General features: G+C 44.2%; 1 long non-coding RNA gene across 1 annotated transcript in view; it reads left to right on the plus strand.

Moving 5' to 3' along the window:
* Nucleotides 1–12,547, plus strand: part of LOC142829419 (uncharacterized) — a 167,601-nt gene that overhangs the window by 2,745 nt on the left and 152,309 nt on the right. The window contains exon 2 of the long non-coding RNA XR_012903819.1: nt 11,149–11,211. This is a non-coding gene — a long non-coding RNA (uncharacterized LOC142829419). The remainder of the gene's footprint in view (nt 1–11,148; nt 11,212–12,547) is intronic.

The following is a 12,547-nucleotide window of genomic DNA, read 5'->3' on the forward strand; positions in this document are numbered from 1 at the left end:
AGCCAGGCTCTCACAGCCCAAGGAGCGCAAGCTGTGCTTAGGGGCAGTTTTGCAGCAACAGAGCCAGGCACACACAGCTCAAGGAGCGCAGACCCTGTGTTGAGCAGCAGACTGGCAGTGCTCAGAGAGCCAAAAGGGACAGAGAAGCAATGCAAGGAGCTGGAGACTGGCAAAGCAGCACAGCCTGCAGCTGGATGTGGTGAGCAGCTGGGACCAGCAAAGTGCGGGGAGAGGCTCTGGGCAGGGAGATATTACCAGCCAAGAGGCCCAGCAGGCCACACTGGGAGAGGGGTCTGGCCACTTAGAGCTTGAGGCTGTGTGGTCACTGCCAGAGCAAGTGTGTCCAGACTGCTGCCCCCCTGCAGCACAACCAGGGCTTCTAAGGGGCCTATAAGGAACAGACTGTGGACTGTCCTTACACTCTGCAGGCTGCTGTTTTGATGTCCCTGTGCTACAGAGCAAGGCTGTGTGTTCTCATTTAACCATTCTCATTTTTTTTCTTATTTAATAAATTGTATTTGCTTTGAACCTTATGAAATGGTCACTGGGCCAAGAAAGCATGCAGGGTGAAGAGAGCACCTCGGAGTGGGGACACCCAAACTCCTGCCCCTAGTGACTACAAGGTTGGGGATTAAGCCCCAGGAAACCTGGGCCCAGCCTTGTTGGGGTTTCGAGGACTCTGCTACTCAGGAGAGTGGAGGGGGAGCCCTCAGGATCAGGGAAGCTGTGGGGTAAGGGAAGTGGGAGAGGGGACTCAGATTCTTTCGCTGGTCCATATAGAAGCCAGGAAAGTTCCCCACAATAGCGGGACCATTCCCCTGTTTACACATGGTATGGGATGGTTCAGCCTTTGGCTACTGATTTGAGAGGCCCCTGAGCTGGAACCCAGAGGAGTAGTTGGGCTTGGGTTATTGTACTAGTCATTGGGGAAGTGGCGTAGCCTTGAAGTAAAGGGCTGTCTTGAAGGATTCCCAGTCAGCCAGTCCAGGGACAGCTTAATACTCCAGAAGTGGAAAGTGATAGTGACTTGGTTGGAGGGCCAAACCAGAAAGAGCATCCTAAGTGACAAACAGAAAACACTGCAACTCCTGGAGCATGAGAGGGGATCAGAGCACAAGAGACAGAAAGGGGCATTGGATTAGGTGGGGTTATGCCCCAGATGCAGCCCCACAGCGGTGCCCCAGTAGTGAGTCCTGTGAGTAACACAGGCATGTCCAATTCAAGCCAATGTTTATATCCTTACTTAGTTCTCTCACCACTAGCACTGTGTATTTATTTGTGCATGTGTCTATCTCTACAGGTGGCTGTAAGTGTTCCCATGGCAGACTTTAATGCTTGGCAAGTAGGCCCAGTCTACTGAAAAGATTAGGACAATGCTCTCCTGAAAACTGCAATAGTCACACAACAAGAAAGCATGCTACATTTTTCTTCTATTTTAGGTGTATTTGGGGTTACCTCAAAGTCTCCCATATCCCTACTCCTCTGTCTTCCTATTTCAGTCTGATATAATTACTCAGAGCTGTATGAACTAGGAGTAATGTAAAATCCTTGACATTTAAGGGTCATATTTTTACAGAAGGCCATAGGTCCGTGGGCAAAAATGTGTGCATGAATTTGAGCTTAAATTTGTGAGCATAGTAATCATGATTATGCTCCCACAGTGAGAAGCGAAATATGCAAACTGTTGTTTGGACAATCTGAATGGCCATTTACATTCACAAATATACACAGTTATAGTAGTTAAAAGTGTGTATATATTGCCAGGGAGTTGTATGATAACCACAGGCTTTCTTTAGTAATGAGCAACCCTAAAACCCATGGATACCTCGGCTCATTGGCCTTGTGCTGGTAATGTAGACTGTACTGCAAGAGCTGCTTTAACTTGGGCTGGAAAGTTTCCCTGTCTGTGCTCTGTTTTTAAGGCTAGAGGCCATTAGCTCATGTAGTCTCTTACTTCCTGCATAGCTCAAGGTATGTCTGTACTTTCAGCCAGCGGTGGATATAGGGCAGGGCAAGTGGGGTGGCTGCCTCGGGCCCCACGCTTCAATAGGCCCAGTGGGATACTGGGAATTTCCCGGTGGGCCATCTGCTGGAGGAGGAGGGGGATTGTGACTGGGTGCCGCAGCCCCGCACTTTAAATTCCCTGGTGCCAGCCAGTATGGGCCATGTGGGGCCGAGGGAGCGCATGCGCAGAGTGCTGAAACACCGCACAACAGCTGAGAGGGGAGACACCCAGGCGTGCTGTGACGTCATGGCCTGGGAATTTAAAACTGCGCGGCCCGGCGTTGCACCGCTCAGTTTGGCACATGGTCTGGAGCCTGGGCCGGGGTCGCGGCTGCTCTGTAAACTGGAAGGCAGAAGGTGGATGACAGAGGAAGGGGCTTGTGCTGAGGGGTGGGGGGCAGGTCAGGAGAAGAAAGGGGAAGGCACCAAGAGATGGGGGGGGGGAGGGGAAGACAAATGCCAGGGGGCCAAGTGGAGGCAATGAGGAAAAGGGCAGGAGGGGAGGTGTCTGTGGGAGAGGGGACAGAGTTATGCTGGGAGAGGAGAGGGTAAGGGCGTTGGAGGGGGAGGTGCTGGGATAAGCCTTGAAAGAAGGGGTGGGCATGAGGGCGGGGATGGAGCAAGCCATGTGTGAGGGCACAGAGGGAAATGGGGGGCAGAGGGTGGTGAGGGGGTGGGCATCAAGGAAAAAGGGGGCTAGGGCAGTGAGGGAAGAGGGGGGCACCAGGAGGGTGCAGGGCTAAGGGAAGGTACAGGTGCCAGGGGATTCTGGGGGTAAAGCAGAAGGGCAGACACCTGCAGGAGAGGGACCAGCACCAGAGAAGAGAAGCAGGGCAGGTGTGTAGAGGGAGGTGTTAGGAGAGGGGATGAGGAGGGATAGCTCACATGATCAGAGTGGGGCTACTGGAGCAGTGGGCATGTGGGGGGATGCCTTTTTTCTATTTTTTTCTCCAAAGGGGGGGCCCTGTGAAATTGTGCCGTCCTGGGCCCAGCAAAACACTCATCTGCCCCTGCTTGCAGCAGGGGGTATGATTCCTAGATGGAGAAGATATCCTTGTGCTAGCTCTCATTGGGCTAGCATGCTAAAAGTAGAGAGTAGCCTTGCCAGCCAGAATTGCCAGGGCCATAAGCTGCTAATGCTATATACCAGTAGTAGATTGCTTCTTCCTGAAAGAGGTCAAAGTCACAATTCCCTCCCTGGTATACTTCTGGGGTTGTGCAACTGTGAGCTACTCTGTACTCAAGGCAGCTTGTAAACTAATGATTTAGCCCTTCATTCACCTTTGCCAAATTTCCAGTGCTTTTCTGGTTTTGAGACAAATGACAGCTATGGTGCTTCCATCGCTTTCCCAGAAAGGCTATTCTACAGTGTAATTATTAGGAAATGTTTCTCAATAGTCCATTACTTAAAATTTCCTTTTTTCATTTTCTCCTCATTGCATCCATTCTGTCGCTCTAACCATATGGCCCATCCTGCACAATCCCTGTCCATTCTGGTAGTTACTCTGTGTCTTTCTTCTATCCAATAGATTCTAAAGAGCCAAACTCGGCCAAGTACAAACTGGTGGAGCTGTGAGAGCTTTCTTGTGAGCATAATTTCTTCTATATAAAAATTATAAATCTCAGCTAAAGCATCTGCATTCCTATGTTAGAGAACACCTGTAAGGAGTCAGCATTTCATGGGTCAAAAGCACACAAACCCAGCAATCACTTAAAAATAAGATCACACAAGAATACCAGGAAAAATAAGAACACCAGGAAAAGGCAAGCCATAGGTTTATAGAAGAATAGCTGGAAAGGAAAAATGATTCCACTAGCAAAGCTATGCAAGTCACGCTGTTAGTTTGTGATAATTCAACTTGATTAGTAATGTAGATGAATGTGCTCTGAAATTCAAGAAAACCTCATACCTTTCTACCCACCATATATACACCAGAGGTGGAGAACCTCAGGCCTGAGGGCTGGATGTAGACCTTGGCTTGCCTGGATCTGGCCCCCCTGAGACTCAGGTGCCCCCACTCCACTGCAGGGATGGAATATACAAAATATCACTTGTTTGGCCCCCAAGTGAAGCCCTGACCCAGAAAGGTTCTCCACCCCGATATACATGAACAGGAAAACTATAGCTACTTCTTTACATTTCTAGGGCCTCAAATCATGGAGTGGGCCCATGGCAGAGGATTTTTCATCCCCTAAAATCCACCTTTGTGATGAAGATTCAAGGGCTTAGGCTGTTGAAGAAACAAATGACCCCAGGAGCCTTGGAAAAACTGTAGCAAATTCCTGTTTTAAGGAAATGCGTTTTCTTATGCATTTTAATCATTCCTTTCTAGATATCTTCAGAGAATTTAAGTAGTCTTTCTGCAAGATGACATGGCCCACCGATCTGGGAGGGGAAGAAAATGACATAAAAGTGCTAGGGAATTAGCCTTGTAGTTTAGCTAATCTTACCCCTAACTTCGTTTTCCTCATCTGCCTTGTGTCTTTTTCCATGGTGCCACTTGGATTGCGAGCCCTTTGCAGTAAGGAGTGTCTTTGTGTGTTCATTGCCTAGCACAATGGAGTCTGGTCCTTGACTAGAGGTCCTAAGTAATGTAATATTTGATCAAGATCCCTCCCACAGCTAATTGGTTTCTATATAAATATTGGTGTTAAAATGGTTTTATTAACTCCCTCTTTTAGGCAATATAAAACGTGTTGCCAGCAATAACTTTCTTTTCCCCCCTCATGATCTGGGGTTAAGAGACAGGATATTTGGGTTCCACTCTTTACTGTTACTTCCCAAATGCCTATAGACAAATTTCTTCACCTCACTTTGCCTTGTTTTCTTCCCTGTAAAATACAGTAATATTTGTCTACATCACAAGGGTGTCAGGTCTGTAAAATTGATGTCTGTAAAGCAAACTGTTGCAAACTAGGTATTCATTGCAGCCATTAAAAGTTAGCCGGCAGGGGACTGACAAAGTACCACTCACAAATATGTTCTACAGACCTGTAACTGCTAGGAGCTGATTTTGAGTGTCTTCCTTCAGATGCTAATTTGTTCACCTCCAAGCTAAATCAAACCACCTCAACTCATCAGACCTCTTCTTACCTGTTTTGTATTGCAATAGGTTATACCATTCAGGACTAAATCCTTCCCATACACCTGTGCGATTCCAAATCAATGCGACTGTAATTGAGAACAGAATTTGGCCATTATCTGTGTGCTTCAAGATGATACTGATGAGGCAGTGACTGGGGAGAAAACACAAACAGTACACTTCAGAGACTTGGTTGTGAACTGCTGCTTTCAGAATCTCTCAAACATTTTGGCAATCGGTTGTGAATGCAGTACAGTTTTGTGATTTACAAATAAGCTTTTGCTGGTTTGGTGCTGTAAAAAGATACTCAATATCCATTACTGAGACTGCCTTGAGGGGCTGTTTTTGCTGCCAACCTGGCTCATCTCTTCCAAACAGTGTGAGAAAATGACTTTGTGGGCTTTATAAAGAAGTGCCACTAGATGGCACAGAAGTCTTTTGCAAAGCAAATTGTTTGTCATGCAGGAATCCTTGTGGAGGAGAGACCTTGATCATAAATCCCATATGCAATAACAGGTTCATAACGCATCCTACAGACTATATGTTGTGTTTTCCCCTAAGATATAAAGTTTCACTTTCAATAGAGGAAGCTGTTCTTTTACATCTAGCATGTTCCCAATGTTAAGTTTCCTTTCCAAGAAGTGGACAAGTTAAGCCTTTAACGTGCACTGACCAAGATATCTGTGTGATGTTTGCAGTGAAATGCAGGATTGATAGCATGAGGGAATGAAAATGCATAAGCCACAGTCTGGATAGAGAGGGCTATTCTTTGTCGAAAAAATGAACATTAGGCTTGTCACAAATGTATTCATGCTGATCCATTGAGATGGAACATCCAGGTCAGAGGGAAGGTTTTGCAGAGAACCTGCCTCGTTATGGAAGAATACTAAGGAGAAAACTAAAGCTCATTTCTTTTTGTGTCTTGTTTTGTGATTGTCTGTCTGTAGCTATTAGATGGCAATTTAGATATAAAAAAAATCAGTGAAGGACAGAAACAGATGCTTGCTCTTTTGCTACTCTTTGACATTATGTACTCCCATAATAGTAATAATGTGATATGAAAAGAATTGCTAATGTTGATGGAGATAAAAGTAAGGCATAGACCAACCACACTCCTATATTTGTTTTCAATTGGTATTAGTATTGATTTTAGCAGTAATAATAATAGAAAGCCTTTGCAGATATATACTCCTGCAATCTTATTGCTGAGTGGTAGGTATTACACAGTGAATGTTACACAATTTGCTGGAAACAGACCTATCTTTTTTTAAAATTTTAAAAAAGCAAACCAAAAAAGCAACAACAAAAGGTCTGGTATCACTTTATAGACTAACTCAGCTACCCCCTGAAGCTTTGGAACTAAAGTTCAGTGGGTGATTTCTGGTTTTTAAGGTGATAAAATTGGTGAAGGAATGGAAAAAAATAGCCCTTCCCTGAATGAATATTAATGAACAAATCTGAGAGAAATCTAAAAGGCTTAGATAACTATCCAGAAGCTTTAGTTTTCATCCAAACTTCTTAGATCTGAATCCAGTCTAGAAATCTCACAGGTTGTTTTAAAAGCTTTCTGACACCTTCCTTCTATTTTTGGTTAGGCTGGAAATACTAAGATTTCCTGTAGCATTTTGGCACTTATCTTTCCAGTCCTGGCCAGAAGTGCAGAAATATATAAATCTCTTTGAACTGGGAAGTCACTGCCTGAATTTGGGTTGTTAAATTTTGATTAATCAAGTAGTTGATGGAATTTCCATCAACTACTTGATTAGTCAATAAGGGGGGCACTTGCTATCTGGCTGCTCCTCTCCCTTGGAAATGTACAAGAGCTGCAGGTGTGCTTGTATATTTCAAAGGAAGAGGGGCAGGAGGACTGCTTAGGTTCCTGCTCCTTTCACTTCAAAGGGAAAGACACAGTGGGTTCCAATGGCTGCGCCTCTCCCATTGAAATGTACAAGAGATGTGGGCTCTTTCAAAGGGAGAGATGCAGCATTAGGGACTCTGCTGCCCCCTGTGGAAATGGTGCTGGGGGGGGAACCGGTTTTTAAGCTGTCTCTTCCCCCTTGCTGCCTCTCTCTGGTGGGAAAGAGACTAGTTGAGTGATTAATCAATTTTCAGATAAGCTTATGCTTATTGGGTAGTTGACTAGTCGCTTATATCCCTAGTTTGAATAGTTCATGTTTTGCTGCTAGGAATACTAGGCTAGTGCTGGATGAAATGTTTCCAATGGAAAAAAAATATAAAATATTTTGTGAACAAAAGGCAGGTTTTGATGGGCGGAAATGCTCTGAATTTGGTATTGAATTTGCCAAATTGTTTTGGCTGGAAAACAAAACCAAAGCAAATTCCAAACCCCTCTAATAACAAAATAAAAGCCTTGATTTTTTTTTTTACTAGTCTAAATGACTTTTCATTTTGACAGTTGCTCCAATTTTTATTATCTCCTTAGTTAAAACAAACTAGAAAATGAAAAGTTATTTAGACTGCATTTGACACCTCCCCAATTTTTTTCTTTCTTTTTGAGCTTGCCAAAAAACTCTGTTTAGGTCAACCTTAAATGATTTTTTTTTTAATATCAACCTGTGAACTGGAGAAACCAGTGCCTATAGCACTGTCTACCCCAGGCTGACAGAGCTTGGGGACAGTTTAATGTTAACATTGATTCTTCTGAGGCAGTTCAGTATTTCATTCACAGCCTAGATTGTTATAGGACTGTCACAGAACTTAGTGAGCATTTCCTCCTGGTCACACTCTAGGACTGCTTTGAGGGGACCTCAAGTCCTGTTGCTCTGGATTCTCAGGTTGCCACCCCTTCTCAGAAATGGAGTTCCTTGGCTCCTGTAGCCAGACACAAACCCCATCTTGTTTTTCCACAAACCCCATCTTGTTTTCCCCCCCCCCCCCCAGAGAGCAAGAGAAAGGCAGTCAGCCTTTGATGCCCTGGGAACACAGGTGTGCTGCCTGTCCCTGACTCTACCATAAACAGAAACCAGACAGTAAATGGGCTAGCTGACGACCCGGGGCCTCCCGTCGCCCTGATGGCTAGTACCAGTAATTGACACGCCTGCACTGTCCCAGGAGAGGAATCTTCGCCCATCACATACCAGAGGTGCCCATTGTCTGCATTTTTCCCAGGTGTAAATTATGCTTTGCACCCTTCATGGGAAACTTGGTGTTCAAAGCCATTTTTCCTAATTGGCCACTTGAAACCAGGAAGAAGCCTACATGACCCAATGGGTTTAAAATGGTTCAGCAACCCACCCCATTTGAGCTCCAATCATCTATACCTGCTGGCAGGTATTGATTGTCTCCCGAGGTCTGTGGGACGCCCAACCTCACCCTACTTCTTCCCGAGGGATTGAGAGAAAGACGCTGGCCACGCCAAGTCTGGAACGCAGGGGTGAGAATATATACCTGCTATGTGTCTATTTTGCATGCATTTAATAAGAGCTCAGAGCTTAAGGGTTTCATGGTACCTGTAAGTGACTTATTAGTGTAATTTCTGTCCTGTCCTTTGTAGTGTCTGTGTTATCTGTAACACAGTAGTAGCATTTAACAACTAAGTTTACCCTGTAACAATAAATAGTAACTGTTTAAGCTTTAACCTGACTCCTTCAGTTGCTGTAACAGAACCAAGCACAATTTAAAAGAACTTCAGCCGGTCATAAGGGACTCATTGCCCTGACCGTCGGCTGACAGCTCCCAAGATCACTGCTAACCCCGTTCTTTCCCACAGTACCTCAGTTACTTAAGCAACCTCCTCCCAGAACTTTCACCCAAATGTAGGGTTCCCAGATAGATTCAACAAAAAAACTGGACACACTTGATGTTACATCACAATCTACATTACATCTTATTTAGAAAATACTGGACATTTCTATTTTTTCATTCATATTTTCTCAATTTGTTTCTGGAACAGAGAGCTCAAACACTGGACTGTCCGGTTCAAAACCGGACACCTGGCAACCTTACCCAAATGCTGTAAAGTTTCACAGAGTACTTAGATTTTTCTGACATTTATCAGAGGCATTGTATCTGGCTGCAGGCTTGTGTAGGGGTTAAAGACCATACTGTTGACTTTGCTAGAAGGTCTCTTGACAGGGAATGAAGATTAAAATCCTGGCCTTGCTGAAGTCAATAGAAGTTTTATGTTTAATTTTACCAAAATAAATCAGCTGCTGTTGATATGGTTGATTATGAAGTGGTGTTGACTCAACTCCTGGCAGGATTGTCTGTGAAGGAGTCTTTGTCCTTAAGGAGTCTTTTCTCACTTGGTCTGTATTGGACTAAATCTGTTGCGTGTGCGTGTGTGTTTTTGTTTTGTTTTGTTTGGCATGCTTGTGTGTGTACATATATGCAAATGTGCCGATGGCTAGGTTTTGTGTACAGGCAGTCCCCGGGTTACGTACAAGATAGGGACTGTAGGTTTGTTCTTAATTTGAATCTGAATCAGGACGCCTGGGGCAGAGCAGCTGGGGTGCTGCCGGGTTGGTCCAGTAGCGCCCAGAGCGGCGCTACGGGACCAACTGGCAGCGCCCCAGCTGCTGTACCACAGGTGTCCAGAGCAAAGCCGCGGAGCACGGGGGCAGCAGGACAGCCCAGACGCGCCGTGGCTGTCCTGCTGCCCTCGGGCTCCGCGGCTTTGCTCTGCTTTGCTGCCCGTCTCCCTGGTCTGCAGACCAGGGGGACGGGGAGCAAAGCGGCGGAACCCGCGGACAGCCCAGACGCGTCTGGGCTGTCCGCTGTCCGTGTGTTCCGCCGCTTTGCTCCCCGTCCCCCTGGTCTGCAGACCAGGGAGATGGGCAGCAAAGCAGAGCAAAGCCAAGGAGCACACGGGCAGCCCAGACGCGTCTGGGCTGTCCGCTGCCCGCGTGCTCTGCCGCTTAGCTTCCTCTCCCTGGTCTGCTGGAGACCAGGGAGATGGGCCCCGTTCGTAACTGCGGATCCGACATAAGTCGGATCCGCGTAACTCGGGGACTGCCTGTACTAGAAGTTGAGGGGCTTCCTCTTTCTTTCTTAGTTCTAGGGAATTTTTTTGCATAGGTATGTATAATTCTGATATGTGAATCAACTGACCTGGGATACATAGAAATGGAGGTAGGATCTGTATAAATCCTAACAAACGTGGTATCTAAGGAGTAAAAAGGTTCTTCGAAGTATAAACCTTTTGGAAGTGAGTGTTAGGTGAAGGTTGAAAAGAAATGTGCATTGTCCATTTTATAATGTATGGAGATATACCATCTCATAGAACTAGAAGGGACTTTGAGAGGTCATAGAGTCCACTCTCTTGCCCTCACTGCAGGACCAAGTACTATCCCATTTTGATTTGCCTTTCTTTAATGGTATCCAATCTTGAATGGTATTCAATCTTGAAGGAAAAATAAATGCTGACTGTGGCTAACTAGTGGGACAGAAGTTTGTTTTTATCATTCACTCTGGAAGTGGTGGAATATCAGAAAAACATCATAAAGCTGATGCCAAGCAGCAGATAATTCATGAACTTCTCCAGGCAAAAAAGGCAAAGGGCCAAATTCTAACTTTCAGCTACTCCCACAGCACCCCATTAAAGTCAATATAGGGAGATAACTGAATTTGCCCTTTCAGACCTTTGATGCTCTATTATTGATTTGATTTATCTGAGCCTCTTTTCCTTTTCTGGATAAAATCAAACTCACTTTCCTACTTTTTTTTCCACCTTCCCTACCTCCAATCTCCTAAGCCTTTCATTTTTCTTAGTATAATACTGATCCCTGGTTTCTCTTGTACCCAAAATGAGCTCACTGTTTCCCACGTCCAAATCAGAAGAAATGTCCCAGATGTAAAGATTTCTTCTTTTCTATATTTTTGCACATACTTTATCCATTTCTGTAATTGGACATACTGCACTCTGTGGATAACACCTACCCTTGCTGCCTGCAGGCCAGTGGGTACTGTATAACATTACTTTTCTGCTATCTGAATTTATGATTGACAGATGCTTTAGCACCTTTTGGCATCTGACACACACATTGTCCCCAAACCACTTGTGCTTTTCTGATAAACAATTTCATTCTTTTCTTCTCTTTAGACTCTGAAAACTTTTCCATGTGATGGAGTTGTGATGGAGTTGAAATGGAACAGAGGATTGCAAGTATGTTTCTCTTATATGGAGATGTACTGTTTGCTCTTTGACCTTGTAGCAGAAGGTGCTTGATAATGGATAATTTATAAGAATGTATTGTGTAATTTGTTATGGTGTGTGTGTGTGTGGGGTGGGGGGGAGGGGGGGATACAAACTCGCTGCGGATGTTCCCTACAGCATGTATTGTAAAATATTACCCTATTTTGTAAACTGCATTATCCTCACATTTTGTCTTGTATAGTTCTGATTTTATTTGACTAATTTTTGTACTGAGTCATGTTATAGATTCTATCCACAGAGAAACACAAAGCATTTGATTGGAAAGGTTGTGCGACTCTGGATTCTGAGTTCTCATTTTTCCTATAAGTATGGGTTTAGTAGTGTGCAAAACAATGAATTTTAACTTCTGTAGTATTTCAGCACTAATTAGGATCTTAGTGCACATTCAGTCAGATGTTTGTGAGATGGGTGGATTTTACAATTTAAACAAACATTCTAAGTTTTGATACTTCCATGTGAATACATTTCGATACTAAAATCTGCCAATAAATTGAGGCTTATGCTCAGAAATAGGATCATGATGACTGAAGTGGGCCTCCACATTTTTTTTTTTTTTTTGTCCCTCCAAAATTCAACCATTTCTATGAGATGCAAGTTTTCAAATGCCAATATTTTCCAATTTCATAATATTTTTCATATTCTATTTCATTATCTATTATTCTGCATAGACTATAAGCAATTTCCTAGTATACATAAACACTTATGCTTTTTGCTTGAAAACTATAGTCCTTTGTGAAATTCATTTGTCACTCAGTTGTAGCTGTTTGGTAGATTACATTTCTATAAGAGCTTATTTCACTCTGTTCACATACCTTTCTTCACACAGCTGGCGCATGGAGCTCAGTTCACTTAATGCTATTAGGGGATATTGCTCTTTTAGAATGACTGAAGGAAGTTAGTGACTGGGCATAAAATGGAGGACCTCACACTGTGCATGACCCTTACTAGTTCCATGTATAAACTAAGTACTTCAGCTTTCAGCATGGTCAGTTGCTTAACCTTTCGAGCATGCATGCACATACAGAAGGGGAAAGAGAATACAGAAACCATCTAGTAGCTTACTTTTTGACTCTCTGTTTACTGAAGCTTATCTCCTGCAGTACATCATGTACTGCAACTTTATAGTCAGATACAAGCCCAGCAGTCTACTTGCTTGCTTGCTCACTAGAAGTACAATCATGCAAGGTGCTGAGCACTCTTGCCTCAATCCAGCAAAGCACTTAAACCTTTGCTTAACATTCGAATAATCCCAATAATTTTGGTGTTCTACATCTGGCAGGGCTGA

This window comes from Pelodiscus sinensis, chromosome 5 (genome assembly GCF_049634645.1).
Source record: "Pelodiscus sinensis isolate JC-2024 chromosome 5, ASM4963464v1, whole genome shotgun sequence".
In the NCBI taxonomy this organism is placed as follows: domain Eukaryota; kingdom Metazoa; phylum Chordata; order Testudines; family Trionychidae; genus Pelodiscus; species Pelodiscus sinensis.